General features: G+C 42.2%; 1 pseudogene; it reads right to left on the bottom strand.

The window, feature by feature from the left end:
* Nucleotides 1-8992: 8992 nt before the first annotated feature.
* On the bottom strand, nt 8993-9938 carry LOC118572574 (annotated as a pseudogene).
* Between the last annotated feature and the right edge of the window lie 3249 nt (nt 9939-13187).

Here is a 13187-nt window from a genome sequence, read left to right on the forward strand (position 1 = left end):
ATGCTGATATGGACATAACTGAGCAAATGCCCTTGTGGTATGATTGAGCATTCCTTGGGTATATGCCCAAGAGTGCTATAGCTGGGTCTTGGGGGAGATGGATTCCCAATTTTCTAAGGAAGCGCCATATTGATTTCCAAAGTTTGCATTCCCACCAGCAGTGGAGGAGAGTTCCCCTTGCTCCACATCCTCTCCAGCATAAGCTGTCTTCTGTGTTTTTGATCTTAGCCATTCTGACAGGTGTAAGGTGGTATCTCAGAGTCATTTTGATTTGCATTTCCCAGATAATTAGGGATATTGAGCAATTCCTTAAATGTCTTTCAGCCATTTGAACTTCCTCTGTTGAGAATTCTCTGTTTAGTTCTATAGCCCATTTCTTAATTGGACTGTTGGGCATTTTGATGTCTAATTTCTTGAGTTCTTTATATATTCTGGATATCAGCCCTCTGTCAGATGTGGGGTTGGTGAAGACCTTTTCCCATTCTGTAGTCTGTCACTTTGTCTTGTTGACCGTGTCCTTTGCTCTACAAAAGCTTCTCAGTTTCAACAGATCCCATTGATTGATTGTTTCTCTCAGTGTCTGTGCTACTGGTGTTATATTTAGAAAGTGATCTCCTATGCCAGTGCGTTCAAGACTACTTCCTACTTTCTCTTCTACCAGGTTCAGTGTAAATGGATTCATGTTGAGGTCTTTGATCCACTTGGACTTAAGTTTTGTGCACGGTGAAAGATATGGATCTATTTGCAGCCTTCTACACATTGACATCCAGTTATGCCAGCATCATTTGTTGAAGATGCTTTCTTTTTTCCATTGTACATTTTTGGCTTCTTTGTCAAAAATTATATGTTCATAGGTGTGCAGATTAATGTCAGGGTCTTCAATTCGATTCCATTGGTCCACATGTCGGTTTTTATGCCAGTACCAAGCTGTTTTTATTACGGTAGCTCTATAGTAGAGCTTGAGGTCAGGAATTGTGATGCTTCCAGAGGTTCTTTTATTGTACAGGATTCTTTTGGCTACCTGGATTTTTTGTTTTTCCATATGAAGTTGAGTATTATTCTTTCCAGATCTGTGAAGAATTGTGTAGGTAATTTGATGGGGATTGCGTTGAATCTGTAGATTGCTTTTGGTAAGATCGCCATTTTTACTGTGTTAATCCTGCCTATCCATGAGCATGGATCTTCTTCAATTCCTTTTTTCAGGGACTTAAAGTTCTTATCATATAGGTCCTTCACATGCTTAGTTAGAGTAACCCCAGGGTATTTTATATCATTTGTGGCTATTGTAAAGGGTGATGTATCTCTGATTTCCTTCTGAGCCTGTTTGTCTATTGTATATAGGAGGGCTACTAATTTTTTTGAGTTGATCTTGTATCCTGCTATGTTGCTGAAGGTTTTTATAAGCTGTATCAGTTCCTTGGTTGAATTTTGGGGTCACTCATGTATACTATCATGTCATCTGCAAATAGGGAAAGCTTGACTTCTTCCTTTCCAATTTGTATCCCCTTAATGTCCTTACGTTGTCTTATAGCTCTGGCTAGAACTTCAAGTACTATATTGAATAAGTATGGGGAGAGGAGACAGCCTTGCCTTGTTCCTGATTTTAGTGGTATTGCTTTGAGTTTCTCTCCATTTAATTTGATGTTGGCTGTTGGCTTGCTGTAGATTGCCTTTATTATGTTTAGGTACGTTCCCTGTATTCCTGATCGCTCCACGACTTTTTTCACAAAGGGGTGTTGGATTTTGTCAAATGCCTTTTCTGTGTCTAGTGAGATGATCATGTGGTTTTTTTTTCTTTGAGTTTGTTTATATGGTGTATTACATTGACGGACTTTCATATGTTGAACCACCCTTGCATCCCTGGGATGAAGTCTACTTGATCATGGTGGATAATTGTTTTGATGTGTTCTTGGAGTCTGTTTGCCAGTATTTTATTGAGTATTTTTGCATCAATGTTCATGAGAGAGATCGGTCTGTAGTTTTCTCTTTCTTTGTTGCATCTTTGTTTGGTTTAGGAATCAGGGTAATTGTAGCCTCATAGAAGGAGTTTGGTAATATTCCTTCTGCTTCTATTGTGTGGAACAATTTAAAGAGTATTGGTATTAAGTCTTCTTTGAAGATCTGGTAGAATTCTGCACTGAAACCATCTGGTCCTGGGCTTTTTTTGATTGGGAGATTTTTAATGACTGATTCTATTTCCTTAGGGGTTATTGGACTATTTAGATGGTTTACCTGGTCTTAATTTAACTTAGGTATGTGGTACCTATCCAGAAAATTATCCATTTCTTTTAGATTTTCCAGTTTTTTTGGAGTAGAGGTTTTTGAAGAATGACTTGATGATTCTCTGGATTTCCTCATTGTCTGTTGTTATGTCCCCCTTTTCATTTCTGATTTTATTAATTTGGATGCTCTCTCTGTCTTTTCATTAGTTTGGATAAGGGCTTGTCTATTTTGTTGATCTTCTCAAAGAACCAACTCTTTGTTTCATTAATCCTTTGTATCGTTCTCTTTATTTCTATTTTATTGATTTCAGCTCTCAATTTGATAATTTTCTGGCATCTGTTCCTCCTGGGAGACTTTGCTTCTTCCTGTTCAAGTGCTGTCAAGTCACTAATGTGAGATTTCTCCAGCTTCTTTATGTGGGCATTTAGTGCTATGAATTTCCCTCTTAGCACTGCTTTCATAGTGTCCCATAAGTTCGGGTATGTGGTGTATTCATTTTCATTATCTCTAGGAAGTCTTTAACTTCTTTCTTTATTTCTTCCTTAACCCATTGGTGATTTAGTTGAGCATTATTCAGTTTCCATAAGATTGTAGGATTTCTGTAGTCTTTTTTTGTTGTTGTTGTTGTTGAAATCTAACTTTAAACCATGGTGGTCTGATAGAACCCAGGAGGTTATTCCAATTGTTTTGTATCTGTTGAGATTTGCTTTGTGGCAAAGTATGTGGTCGATTTTAGAGAAGGTTCCATGGGGTGCTGAGAAGAAGGTATATTCTTTTTTGTTCGGGTGGAATGTTCTGTAGATGTTGATTAAGTCCATTTGAGCCATAACATCAGTTAAGACCATTATTTCTCTGTTAAGTTTCAATTTGGCCGATGTGTCCAGAGGTGAAAGTGGGGTGTTGAAGTCTCCCACTATTAATGTGTGGGGTTTTATATGTGATTTAAGCTTTAGTAATGTTTCTTTTACATATGTGGGTGTCCTTGTGTTTGGGGCATAAATGTTCAGAATTGAGACTTCATCTTGGTGGATCTTTCCTGTGATGAGTATGTAATGTCCTTCATCATCTCTTGTGATTGATTTTAGTTTGAAATCTATTTTGCTGGATATTAGGATGGCTACACTAGCTTGCTTCTTAAGACCATTTGATTGGAAAGTCTTTTCCCAGCCTTTTATTCTTAGGAGGTGTCTATCTTTGAATTTGAGGTGTGTTTCTTGTATGCAGCAGAAAGGTGGGTCCTGTTTTCATATCCATTCTGTTAGTCTGTGTCTTTTTATAGGTGAATTAAGTCCATTGATATTAAGGGATATTCATGACCAGTGATTGTTCATCCCTGTTATTATTTTTATTTTTTGGTGGTAGTGTGTGTGTACTTCTCTTCTTTGGGGTTTACTGCTGTGGTGTTATCTATTGCCTGTGTTTTCATGGGTGTATCTGACTTCCTTAGGTTGGAATTTTCCTTCTAGTGCTTTCTGTAGGGCTGGGTTTGTGGATAAGTATTGTTTAAATCTGGTTTTGTCTTGGAAGGTCTTGTTCATTCCATCTATGATGATTGAAAGTTTTGCTGGGTATATTAGTCTAGGCTGGCATCCATGGTCTCTTAGTGTCTGCATTATATCTGATCAGGTTCTTCTGGCTTTCAAAGTCTCCATTGAGAAATAGGGTGTTATTCTGATGGGTTTGCCTTTATAAGTCACTTGGCCTCTTTCCTTTGCTCTCATTAATATTCTTTCTTTATTCTGTGCATTTAGTTGTTTAATTATTATGTGGTGAGGGGACTTTTTTGGAGGTTCTAGTCTGTTTGGTGTTCTATAGGCTTCTTGTATCTTCATAGGCATTTCCTTCTTTAAGTTGGGAAAGTTTTCTTCTATGATCTTGTTAAATGTATTTTCTGTGCCTTTGAGTTAGTATTCTTCTCCGTCCTCTATCCCTATTATTCGTAGGTTTGGTCTTTTCATGGTGTCCCAAATTTCTTGGACATTTTGGGCCATGACTTTGTTGGTTTTAGTGTTTTCTTTGACTGATGAATCTATTTCTTCTAACGTATCTTCAACACCAGATATCCACTCTTCCATCTCTTGCATTCTGTTGGTTATACTTGCATCTGAAGTTCCTGTTCGTTTACTCAGATTTTCTATTTCCAGCATTCCTTCTGCTAGTGTCTTCTTCATTTTTTCTGTTTCCCTCTTTAGGTCTTGGACTGTTTCCCTCGTCTGTTTCGTTGCTTTTTCATTATTTTCTTTCAGGGACTTACTGTTTTCTTCTGCTTTAATTGTCCTTTCCTCTAGTTTTTTTATAGCGTTCTTCCCATTTTTTGTTTGTCTTTTCCTCCACTTTATTTTTGATTTCTTCTATATAAGGCTCTAACCTCTTCATGATGTTATTTATAAGGTTGTTTTCTTCTGCTTCTTCCATTCTGTTATGTTCAGGTCTAGCTGTTGGAGAAGGGCTAGGTTCTGATGATGCTGTATTGCTCTTTATTTTGTTGTATGTACTTCTGCCTTGATGTCTGCCCATCTCCTCGTGGATTCATTCTTGGTCTTACCAGTGTACTTGGTCCAGACAGAGCTGACAGATTTAGGGAGCCTCTCTCTGGTCCAGATGGAAGCTCTGTGCCGGATGGGAGCTCTGGTCCAGATGAGAGTGCTGGCCGGATAGGAGCTGGGGGGCTGGACTCTGAGTCTGAGGAAGTCCCTGGGGTCTCCTCATCTTGTCCCCATGGGAGCTCTTCTTGTCCAGATGGAGTTCCAGGACAGGATGGAAGGTCTGGTCCAGATGGGAGTTCCGGGGCGGATGGGAGCTGAGGGCTCTCTGGTCCAGATGGGAGTTCCAGGGTAGATGGAATGCTGGATGCTGGTCTCTTAAGTCTCCGGAAGTGGCTGGGGTCTTCGGCAGATGGGTGTGGGGGCAAGACGTTGAGGTTGTAGTGTCCACCAGAGGGTCTCTCTGGTCCAGATGGGAGTTCCAGGGCGAATGGGAGCTGAGGGCTGGACTCTGAGTCTCAGGAAGTGGCTGGGGTCTCGGGCAAATGGGTGTGGGGGCAGGGTGTGGAGACTGCAGGGTCTGCCTGCAGTCTTGGAAAAGAGGAGCCTTTCCGCAGGGCCTGACGAATGGCCAGAAACTGGGGCCAAGTTGGGCAGTTCCTTCCAGGATGGCTGGTGCCCAGGGGTGGGACCCAGGGGCGGTTGTCTCTCTGACTACAACCCCAGGCACTCACCTCTGGTCCAGATGGGAGTTCCGGGGTGGATCGCTATTAGACTTTTAAGCTTGTATACTCAGATAGTTATGCCATCCCCCAGAATGACATTTTTTCTTCCTTTCCGTTTAGTTCACTGAAAAACTTAACATAAGAATTCAGGAATGGTGATATTATTTAGCGTTTGATTAACCTGGATCAGGCTTTGGGTTAGGTCCCAACCACTGTAGGGAAAGCAACATAGTCATAAATTCTTATGAAATGGTGTCCAAATGACTGTAACATTTTATGTGAATGCTAGGCAAGTGCTCTGTAACAGGACACAACTCCGGCTCTCTTTTCAGTAATCTTTTTTTTTTCACCTTAAGGCAAAACAGCCTCATTTTATCGACCAGAATCTCTGTTGACTTTTTTTCCCCCATGAAAAGCCTTGTCCATTACAAGCACAGAAGTGTTAGGAGAAAAATTCCGACTCTCCGTCTTTTTCCTGCGTTTTCTCAACCTTTATGTGTGATTCTGTTGTTTTCCCTTTTCACGTTTAAGCCATGCCCGCTGCAATGCATTGCCAAGAATTTCTAGTTATTTTGATTTTTAAAAATGGAAGATGAAAGCCAGGCGGCGGTGGCGCACACCTTTAATCCCAGCACTCGGGAGGCAGAGGCAGGTGGATCTCTGTGAGTTTGAGGCCAGCCTGGTCTACAGAGTGAGTTCCAGGACAGGTGCAAAGCTACACAGAGAAACCCTGTCTTGAAAAACAAAACAAAACAAACAAACAAACAAAAAAAAAAGGAAAATGAACCCACAGACATTTCCAAGGCACTATGAGAGTGTGAAAACAGGGTTTTATGACTTTTGTAACAATTTTTTTTTTTTTGGAGCTGAGGCCGGAACCCAGGGCCTTGTACTTGCTAGGCAAGCGCTTTACCACTGAGCTAAATCCCCAATCCCTGAAACAAATTTTATAGTGATCCTGTCCACAACTAATTTAACAACTGCTTTAACACCTCATCTTTAGTGAGATAAACCATATCATTATCCTAACAGTTATGACTGATGTAGACAGATTTGGGGATAAACTCATTGACTCCTTGTAAACACACAGTTCTAAACACTAGGAGCTAAAAGTTATAACAGAACGCAGCCATTTAGCTGGGAACATTCGATGTGCCATTGATATCTGTCAGTGTCATATAGAAGAGGAGGAAAGATTCAGTTGTATGTCCTATCAGTTAAATGGATGGCATTTAAAAGCACATTTAATAAAACTATATAGCCATTCCACAAGAAGGAAACATTACCCCCATTTTATAAAGGAGATACATTTATGTGTGATCCTGTTTGCTAGCAGATTTCTGAGCTAGTGCCCAGGCTGACCTGGGTTACCCCACAAATGACTGGAAGAGTGTTTCTTTTTCTTTTACTTTTTTAATGCTAATATAGAGACACAATGTAATCTCTGAGTCCAATATACAGAGAAAGGAAAAAAGCTAGAATCTATGCACTACTTACTACATAGGGGCCTAGCACCCCCAGCATCTAGCAGAGCCAAGGGGGTCAGAGGGTTCTTCTTCTTTCCCACAGAGCATGATGGTGGTGTTAAATACACAGTTTGAGACAAGAAAGGATAAAAATGAATTTACATGGGTTGGGGATTTAGCTCAGTGGTAGAGTGCTTGCCTAGCAAGCGCAAGGCCCTGGATTTGATCCTCAGCTCTGGAAAAAAAAAAAAAAGAATTTAAGACAGAATAGTGGAAATTCTTTTTCTGTCGTATTTTATTCAAGGTATTTCCCCCCAAATAGGCTGAGAACCATGTTGTTGAGAAGAGACCTCAAACACAGAGACCTCAATCACAGAGAGACCTCAAACACAGAGAGACCTCAAACATAGAGAGACCTCAAACACAGAGACCTCAAACACAGAGAGACCTCAAACACAGAGACCTCAAACACAGAGAGACCTCAAACATAGAGAGACCTCAAACACAGAGAGACCTCAAACACAGAGACCTCAAACACAGAGACCTCAAACACAGAGAGACCTCAAACACAGAGAGACCTCAAACACAGAGACCTCAAACACAGAGACCTCAAACACAGAGATCTCAAACATAGAGAGACCTCAAACACAGGGAGACCTCAAACACAGAGAGATCTCAAACACAGAGAGACCTCAAACACAGAGACCTCAATCACAGAGATCTCAAACACAGAGAGACCTCAAACATAGAGAGACCTCAAACACAGAGAGACCTCAAACACAGAGACCTCAAACACAGAGACCTCAAACACAGAGAGACCTCAAACACAGAGAGACCTCAAACACAGAGACCTCAAACACAGAGACCTCAAACACAGAGATCTCAAACATAGAGAGACCTCAAACACAGGGAGACCTCAAACACAGAGAGATCTCAAACACAGAGAGACCTCAAACACAGAGACCTCAATCACAGAGATCTCAAACACAGAGAGACCTCAAACACAGAGAGATCTCAAACACAGAGAGACCTCAAACACAGAGACCTCAATCACAGAGATCTCAAACACAGAGAGACCTCAAACACAGAGATCTCAAACACAGAGAGACCTCAAACACAGAGATCTCAAACACAGAGAGACCTCAAACACAGAGACCTCAATCACAGAGATCTCAAACACAGAGAGACCTCAATCACAGAGATCTCAAACACAGAGAGACCTCAAACACAGAGATCTCAAACACAGAGAGACCTCAAACACAGAGATCTCAAACATAGAGAGACCTCGAACACAGAGACCTCAATCACAGAGACCTCAAACACAGAGATCTCAAACACAGAGACCTCAATCACAGAGACCTCAAACACAGAGACCTCAAACACAGAGAGACCTCAAACACAGAGACCTCAATCACAGAGATCTCAAACACAGAGATACCTCAAACACAGAGACCTCAAACACAGAGATCTCAAACACAGAGAGACCTCAAACACAGAGACCTCAAACACAGAGATCTCAAACACAGAGACCTCAAACACAGAGATCTCAAACACAGAGAGACCTCAAACACAGAGACCTCAAACACAGAGATCTCAAACACAGAGAGACCTCAAACACAGAGACCTCAAACACAGAGATCTCAAACACAGAGATCTCAAACATAGAGATCTCAAACCCAGAGAGCTCAAACATAGAGATCTCAAACACAGAGATCTCAAACACAGAGACCTCAAACACAGAGAGCTCAAACATAGAGATCTCAAACACAGAGATCTCAAACACAGAGATCTCAAACACAGAGAGACCTCAAACACAGAGAGATCTCAAACACAGAGAGATCTCAAACACAGAGAGCTCAAACACAGAGAGATCTCAAACACAGTGAGCTCAAACACAGAGAGCTCAAACTGAGCGTGAGAGGGATTGGGGAAGAGAGGAAAATGCCTGCAGCTTGCTCCCAGGGACTGGAGAACACTAAAAGAGAAAAAATAAAAAAATAAAAAAATAAAAAAATAAAAAAATTAAAAAAAAAAAAAGAGGGTTTTATCCATGCTTGTCATCCCCTCCCTTGTCCTCCTCTCCTTCCTCCCCTTCGTCATCATCATCATCATCTACCTCTCCTTTCTTCATCGTCCTTATCAGGACCCAAATAGTACTGCAGGGTGGTTGGCCAACTCGTGTCTCTGCTGACCTAACTCATCTGCACCTGCCCCAGAATGGTCAGTGAAGTGGTGAAGCAGCTCTCCGGCTCTTCATGCCGCATCTTCCTGGGGCCTTATTTTGCATTTGACTTCAGTGTTTTGTCAAATCCTTTCCAGATTTCCATTTGATTTCAGTGGACTTTGAAGATGGGTCACCTTCTCATTCAGATGAAATGCTTTGGAGATAACTTTGTTTTCAAAGTAAGGATTTTCATGGAAATAAAAATCTATTTTGTAACCTGATTTAATGTCTTCCAATTCTGTCATTTCAACTCTGGTCAAGTAATGCAGAGCCTCCCCAAGCAGCGCAGACGCTGTGGATGGTTGACAATGTTGTTATCCAAAAATTTGGGATTTTGGCGGTCAATTCTGACCTCTTCTGAAAAAAATGGTTGACGGAATTTGTTACATTTTTGTTCTACTTTCAACATGTCCTCACTGGCTCATTATTAAAATATTTCGTGTTGTACTTTGCCAATATGTTCAATTGCTTCTTCTGTTCTCCTCCTTTCCCAGGTCGGGAGAGGCCGACTTGTCCTCCAGCTTCTGGCAGAAGCTGATTTGGGTTTCTTGGGCCATGGCAGGAAGGGAGAGGCCAGGAGCCAGAGCCCAGAGGGCTGATGCTCACAGCAGGAGGAAACTCACAGGAACTGGAAGGTTTTCTAATCCGCACTCTCTTTGATCTCTGGTGGGAAAGGGCATACACACCGGAGATACTGGCGTGTAGGGTTCTGCAGGAGGAGATGGCGTGTCTGCCTTCTCCCCTGGTTACTTCTTCTCACGGAATCATTACTTAGCATGCCTTTGCTTTTGTTCTCCCTTCCCCTGCTTTTCTCCATCGTCAGTTTGGGCTTCACCATCTGGATGCTCTTACCTTTGTGTCCTGGTCAAGTTCCCTTGATCAGGTTAGCTTGCCTCTGAGAAACACCCCTCCTAATTCTTGAGAAGTATGCTGTGCTCCTGCCCTCGGGCTTGGGTTCTGAGCCACCATCTAGTCTTACTCATCACAGATATGTTTCCCTTGCTTATTTCTTGTTTCTTCCTTCCTTTCAAGGCTTCAGTCTTTGCCTTTAGCTCTCCCGACTTCCTGCTTATGACTCACTTTTACTTAGCGATGCTTTTCTTTCCTGACAGGGCCATTCATCCTTAAGTGAATCAGCACAAATGAGATCAGGTTTAACAAGCCTTGACACAGCTCTGATGAGCCTCTCGCACTGTATAGATCTATGTTCCTGATGCAAATGCATCTACTGATGAGCTACATCGGGACGAAGGCATTCCAACGGAAGTTCTCCCCAGCGACACCACAGCTCTTCTCTCTCAGAGTGTTTGCAGAAGGCCTGGCTCACTAGAAACAGGACAGTAACTCCGAAGAGCACCAGTGGATCGGGGTGTGGAAGCTCATACCTCTAAACCCAGCACCTGGGACGCTGAGGCAAGGATTATTGCTGAGAATTTGAGGCTAGCCTGGGCTACTGAGCATGCACTGTCACTGTCTCACAAGTGGCATCAGTGAAGAATTGGTACACATCTCTGTCACACTTTGATTTTCACATACTTTGCACCATAGTCTGTGTTCATCCAAATCCCAGTCCTTACAGACCCCTTTGATAACGTCGTAGTAAAATGCTTCAGTAAGTTGCACAGTGTGCCAGATTTAGAGTTGGGTTTTGTTTGCTTGTTGTTTCAGAGCAGCCACCTTCTTTCCTGACCCCTGTGGGTGTTTCTCCACAGGCATGGTGGGTTATCATCATCGATCATACCCTCAGTTTATTCAGAATAAAACCTACGCAGGACCCTGTGAATGTAGACTTGTGTTCTACCACCAACTACATCCACTGTTACCATTTACCATTTATTTTCTTTACAAATGATTGTCCTTGTTAGGGTCACTAGTGCTTGATAAAATACCATGGTCAAAGCAACTTGGGCAGGAAAGGGGTTATTTGGTTCACTTCCATATCCTGTTCATCATCCAAGGAAGGCAGGACAGGAACGTGGAGGCAGGAGCTGATGCAGCGGCTTACTGGCTTGCTCCCCATGGTTTGTTCAGCTTGTTTTCTTATGGAACTCAGGACCACCAGCCCAGGGATGGCACCATGACAATGGACTGAGCTTCTCTACCATCAACCACTAATTGAGAAAATACCCTGAATGCTTGCCTAAAGCCAGACCTTATGGAGGCTGTGGTAGTTTGAATGTCATTGGCTCCCATAAGCTCATGGGGAGTGGCACTATGAGGAGGTGTGGCTTTGTTGGAGGAAGTGTGTCACTGTGGGGGCGGGCTTTGAGGGCTCTTACTCAGGCTTCCCTCAGTATGACACAGAGACCACTTCCTGTTGCCTGCAACCCAAAGGTGTACGATGCTCAGCTACTTTTCCAGCACCGTGTCTGCCTGCACACCACCACGCAAACCTCTGAACTGTAAGTCTCCTCAATTAAATGTTTCCCTTTATAAGAGTTGCTGTGACCCAAACAGTAAGTAGTCATTGCTCTATTAGCTTGGTTTTTAAGTCTTGTTTTTTTATTGTTATTGTTTTACTTTATTTATTTATTTCTTCTTCTTTTTTTTTTCTTTTTCTTTTTTCTTCTATTATCAGCTCGATAAAAGTACAAATTCTTACCTTAATAATGAAATGTTTTACTGAAGCTTGCCCAGTGGTTGGGTAAAACCAAAACTTATTATAAGCCACAGTCATCCTAAGGTCCCCCCTGTTCAAGATTTTAGATTTATTTTGGTTGTCATCTAAATATAAACTTAAAAGTACTTCTCATCAGGTCAAAGATCTCTGTACAATCTATACCGAGCTCTCTGGACAGAAGGAAAATGTCCACACTTTTAACCTAAATCTGTAGTTTTTGTTAGGGGGGAAAAAAAGAGTTGTTGTAGCTGGGAACCTCAATTAAGAAAACACCTCTGTCTTAGTTCGGGTTTCTATTGCTGAGAAGAAATACCATGACCAGCCAGGCTGCGGTGGCGCATGCCTTTAATCTCAGGACTTGGAAGGAAGAGGCAGGTAGATCTCAGTGAATTTGAGGCCAGCATAGTCTACAAAGCAAGTTTCAGGACAGCAAGAACTGTTACACAGAGAAACCATGTCTTGGCGGGGGGAAAACGTTACCACGGTCATGATATTTCTTTCTTTCTTTATTTATTTATTTTTATTTGTTTGGTTTTGGTTTTTCAAGACAGGGTTTCTCTGTGTACTTTTGGTACCTGTCCTGGATCTCTCTCTGTAGACCAGGCTGGCCTCGAACTCACAGAGATCCGCCTGCCTCTGCCTCCCAAGTGCTGGGATTAAACGCATGCGCCACCGCAGCCTGGCTGGTCATGGTATTTCTTCTCAGCAATAGAAACCCCAACTAAGACAGAGGTGTTTTCTTAATTGAGGTTCCCTCCTCTCAGATAACTCTAGTTTGTGTCAAGTTGACGGAAAACTAGCCAGCACAATGATAATAGCTGTGCAATGGCGCACGCCTTTAATCCCAGCACTCAGGAGTCAAAGGCAGGCAGATCTCTATGAGTTCAAGGGTATCCTGGACTACAGAGTGCGTTCTAGGCCATCCAGGGCCAAACAATGAGACTCAGAAAACCAAAATCAGCAGCAACTGGTCCTGATGGCACATAATCGTAATCCCAACATTTGAGAGACTGAGGCAGGAAAATCAAGAATTCAGAGCAAGACAAGGCTACATAGTTCTAGGACTGCTCAGGTATGGATTAGTAACTAGTTTGTACTTTGAACTTAACTAGAATGTTCATTGGATGACTATAGTTCACCAAACTGGCCATACATGAGGTCTGTTACCAACACTTGAGGATGCATGAGCAAGGGCAGCAACGATTAGGTGTAATGAATACAGGGTGTTCATGTGTCCGTCTCTGAAAAGTTAGCAGCATGGAATACTGGTTAGTGACCAGAGGAGGTTTACAAAGCATATTGGTGGAGGTGGTGAGATCCTTAATGGGTAAGGTGCTTGCTGCATAATCATAAAGACCTGAGTTTGGATCCCGTGTACCTGGATAAGGAAGCAGAAAGCCAGACAACGTTGTGCCCATAACCCCAGCATTGGGGAGACAGAGTCGG

This window comes from Onychomys torridus, chromosome 22, assembly GCF_903995425.1.
Source record: "Onychomys torridus chromosome 22, mOncTor1.1, whole genome shotgun sequence".
Lineage (NCBI taxonomy): Eukaryota > Metazoa > Chordata > Mammalia > Rodentia > Cricetidae > Onychomys > Onychomys torridus.